Source organism: Neofelis nebulosa, chromosome 3 (genome assembly GCF_028018385.1).
Source record: "Neofelis nebulosa isolate mNeoNeb1 chromosome 3, mNeoNeb1.pri, whole genome shotgun sequence".
Lineage (NCBI taxonomy): Eukaryota > Metazoa > Chordata > Mammalia > Carnivora > Felidae > Neofelis > Neofelis nebulosa.
This window is the reverse complement of record NC_080784.1, coordinates 50,315,944-50,320,208: the sequence shown is the minus strand read 5'-3', so window position 1 is coordinate 50,320,208 and position 4,265 is coordinate 50,315,944. Positions and strand designations below refer to the sequence as shown.

Sequence of the window (4,265 nt, the reverse complement as noted above, 5' to 3'; positions counted from 1 at the left end):
CTCCAAATTGGTTCTTTTTTTTTTCAAGAATTGTTTTTCTTTTTTGCTATTCTATGTCATTTATATTGCCATATACATTTTAGTATCTGCCTTTCAATTTCTATAACAAAGACGTGCAGGAGCTTTGAGATTGCATTAACTATAGATCAGTTGGGGAGAATGTCCACTATTAAGTCTTTCAATCTGTGAACGTGTGTATCTCTCCATTTATTCTGGTCTTTTAAAATTTCTCTCAGCAACGTTTTGTCATTTTATACATACAGATTTCACACAAATTTTGTTAAAGTTATTCCCAATAATCTTATGTTCTTTCATGCTATTGTGATATTTTTTTAATTTCCTTTTTCATTTTTTTTTGTAGCTAGTATATAGACAACTGATTGATTTTTATGTATTGCTCTTGTATCCTTTGACCTTGAGAAGTTGTTTTTTGGTAAAAGTAAGGTTTGCTTTTTAATAGATCCCCTAGGAATTTCTACATGTACCATTATTTTGTTCGTAGATAGAAACAATTTTACTTCTTCCCCTGTCTTTCTATTTTCTTTTTTTGCCTTATTTCACTGGCTAAGATCTCCAGTACAATGTTGAATGCAAGTGGTATGTCCATGCCTTTGCCTTGTTCTTGATTTTAGAGAGAAAACATTTGGTATTTAACATTTAAATATGATGTTAATCGAAAGATTTTCATAAGACAACTTTATCATTTTGAAGTTTCCTTTGATTCTTAAGTCTACTGAGACTTTTAATTAGAAAACATTGAATCGTTACAATTTTTTGGCATCTGTTGAGATGACCAAATGATTTTTCTCCTTTATTCTTCTGTATAAATGATGAACCATATTAATTGATTTTCAAAGTGTTAAACTACCTAGCATTACTGTGACAAAACCTGCTTAGTCATGATGAATTATCTTTTTTATATATGACTAGATTTGATTTGCTAGTACCCTCATTCAATTTGTTAAGAATTTTTGCATTTATATTCATGAAGATCATTGGTCTATGATTTTATCTTCTTGCACTTTACTCATTCCCTCCTTACCTTTTGAAAGAGTTTGTGTAAGATTGCTATTTATTTTGTAAATGTTTAAAATAAATTTTCTTAGGAAAAGGTTTGTAATTCTGAATTCAGTTTTTAAAATGCACTTAAGACTATGGAGACTTTTTTATTATTTTTGTATTAGCTTCTGTAATTTTTGTCTTTTAAGAAATTTTTTCATTTCACCTAGATTGTTGAATTTGGTAGTATAACTTGGTTCATAATATTACTTTATTATACTTCACTCTGCAGGATCCATAGTGATGTCCCCTCTTTCATTCCTGATATTGTTAATTTATTTGTTCTTCCTTTGTTTTTCTTGAAAATTTAGTTAAGAATATATCAGTTTTATTCATATTTTCAAAGAACTAACTTTTGGCTTTGTTAATTTCCTTATTGTTTGTCTTTTTTTAATTGATTTTGGCTTTTTTAGTTGTCTCTCTTTATCTTATTCTGTGTTAACATTTGTTTCTTTTTCTAGTTTCTCAAAGCAGAAACATAAATCAATGATTTAAAAATTGCTTTTCTTTTTTTATATAGTCATTTAAATGTTTATTTTTGAGAGAGAGAGAGAGCACAAGAGCACAAGGGAGGAGCAGAGAGAGGGAAACAGAGGATCTGAAGCAGGCAGATAGTAGAGAGCCCGATGCATGGCTCAAACTCATGAACCTGTAAGATGATGGTCTCGGCCAAAGTCAGACGCTCAACTAAATAAACCACCCAGGTGCCCCACTTATATAGTCACTTAAGCTCTATTTTATTTTTTTTCCTAAGAACTACTTTATCTGCATCTGACAAATTTTGGTATGTTATATTTTCAATACCAGTTAAAAAATTTTTCTAATTTTCTTTGCGATGTTTTTTCTCTGACCTATATAATTAAAAGTGTGGCATTAGAGTGTTCACTTCAACAGCACATATACTAAAATTGGAACGACACAGAGAAGATTAGCACGGGCCCTGTGCAAGGATGGCATGCAAATTCGTGAAGCTTCCAGAAAAAGAAAAGAAAAAAGAAAAGAAAAGAAAAGAAGAAAAGAAAAGAAAAAGAAAAGAAAGAAAAGAAAAAGTGTGGCATTAGAAGCATCTCTTTCACACAGCGTATCATTAGGTCTTACATTTTTTTTTTTAAGTCTAGTTTGACATTCTCTGTCTTTTAATTTGAGTATTTAGTTCACTTATATATAATGTAATTATAATATAATTTTTTTAAGCCCATATCTTTTTGTTTGGGTTTTTATTTGTCTTGTTTTATGTTCATTTACTCCTATTTTCCATCTATTTTTAGCTCAATTAAGTATTTTTAGTATTTCATTTTACCTCTTCTATTTGCTTTTCTGTTCTACCTCTTGGCTTTATTTTTTAGTGGTTGCTGTAAGAGTTACAATATACTTCTTTCCTATCCTACCTTGAATTAATGTTATTTTTGCTCACATATGATGTAAGAACTTTCCACTTATCTATCTCCCTTTCATTGTGCCACTGTTATCATTCATTTTCCTTTTTTGTATGAAATAACTTCACAATGCATTGTGGTGATTATCCCTTTAACAATAAATTTTCTTTTAAGGAAATCAAGAAATAAAAAGAAAAAGTATTTTATATCCATAAACTTAACACTTATTGTTTCTTTCATTGGGTAAAAGAGTGTTGTGTGTGAAACTTAAGTTTGTAACTGGTGTAATCTCCTTTCAGCCTAAAGATATTCCCTTAATATTTCTTTTTTGTGCAAGTGTACTGGTTATAAACTGCTCAGCTTTGTTTATATGAAAATCTCTTTTACAGTCCGTGTTTGTATGCTTTTACATGTTGACATACTTTTTTTTTTTTAATTTTTTTTTCAACGTTTTTTTTATTTATTTATTTATTTTTGGGACAGAGAGAGACAGAGCATGAACGGGGGAGGGGCAGAGAGAGAGGGAGACACAGAATCGGAAACAGGCTCCAGGCTCCGAGCCATCAGCCCAGAGCCTGACGCGGGGCTCGAACTCACGGACCGCGAGATCGTGACCTGGCTGAAGTAGGACGCTTAACCGACTGCGCCACCCAGGCGCCCCGACATACTTTTAATATCATATTTAAGAAACTGTTGCCTAACTCACTATTCTAAAATTTTTATATGTTGTTTTTTGATGTTTTATACTTTAGCTTTTACAATTAGGTCTATAATCCATTTTGAGTTAATTTTTGTGTATGTTAAGAGGTAAGGGCCAAGATTCATATTTTGTATATCATTATACTATTGTTCCAGTGCTGCTTTTTATAAAGATTATTCTTTCTTCATTGAATTGCTTTGGCAATCTTGTTGAAAATCAACAGACAATATATAAGTGGATCTATTTCTGAACTCTCTATTCTGTCCCATTGATCTATGAGTCTCTCTCTATACAAATACCACACTATCTTGATTACTATAGCTTTGTACATCTTGAAATCAGGCAGTATGTCTTTCTACTTTCTTCTATTTTTCTAATTTAAAAAAATTAATTTTTTAATGTTTATTCAATTTTTGAGAGAGAGCGAGTGAGCAGGGGAGGGACAGAGAGAGAAGACACAGAATCTGAAGCAGGCTCCAAGCTCCAAACAGTCAGCACAGAGCCTGTTGGGGTATTTGAACCCATGAACTGTGAAGTCATGACCTGAGCCAAAGCCAAAGCTGGATGCTCAACTGACTGAGCCACTCAGGCGCCCCTACTTTCTTCTTTTTTAAAAAACATAGTTTTGGCTCTGGGGTACCTGGGTGGCTCAGTTGGGTGAGCATCTGACTCTTGGTTTCAGCTCCGGTCATAATCCCATGGTTTGTAGGTTTCAGCCCTGCATCCGGGTGTGTGCTGACAGTGCAGAGCCTGCTTGGGCTTCTCTCTCTCCCTCTCTGTCTGCCCCTCCCCTGCTCATGCTCTGTCTCTCGCTCTCAAAATAAATAAACATTAAAAAAATAGTTTTAAAAAAGTTTGGGCTCTTCTAGGTCCTTTGCATTTCCAAACAAATTTTAGAGTAAGTTTATCTATTTCTTTAAAAATTCCTGATGGGATTTTTTTATTAGGATTACATTCAATCTATATATCAATATGGAGTAAACTCATATTGTAACAATATTGAGTCTTCTGATCCATGAACATTGTATTTATCTACAGTTATTTAGGTCTTCCTTAAGTTCTCACAGCAATGTGATTTTCCGTTTTCTAAATCTCAGGTCTTACATGTATTTGCCAAATTTTTTACTATT

The 4,265-nt window shown here is 32.5% G+C and overlaps 1 non-coding gene across 1 annotated transcript; it reads left to right on the top strand.

Annotated features, from left to right (window-relative positions):
• Nucleotides 1-1,937: 1,937 nt before the first annotated feature.
• Nucleotides 1,938-2,044, top strand: LOC131508189 (U6 spliceosomal RNA). The gene has a single exon (XR_009259901.1). It is a non-coding gene; the product is annotated as a U6 spliceosomal RNA (small nuclear RNA).
• The last annotated feature ends 2,221 nt before the right edge of the window (nucleotides 2,045-4,265 follow it).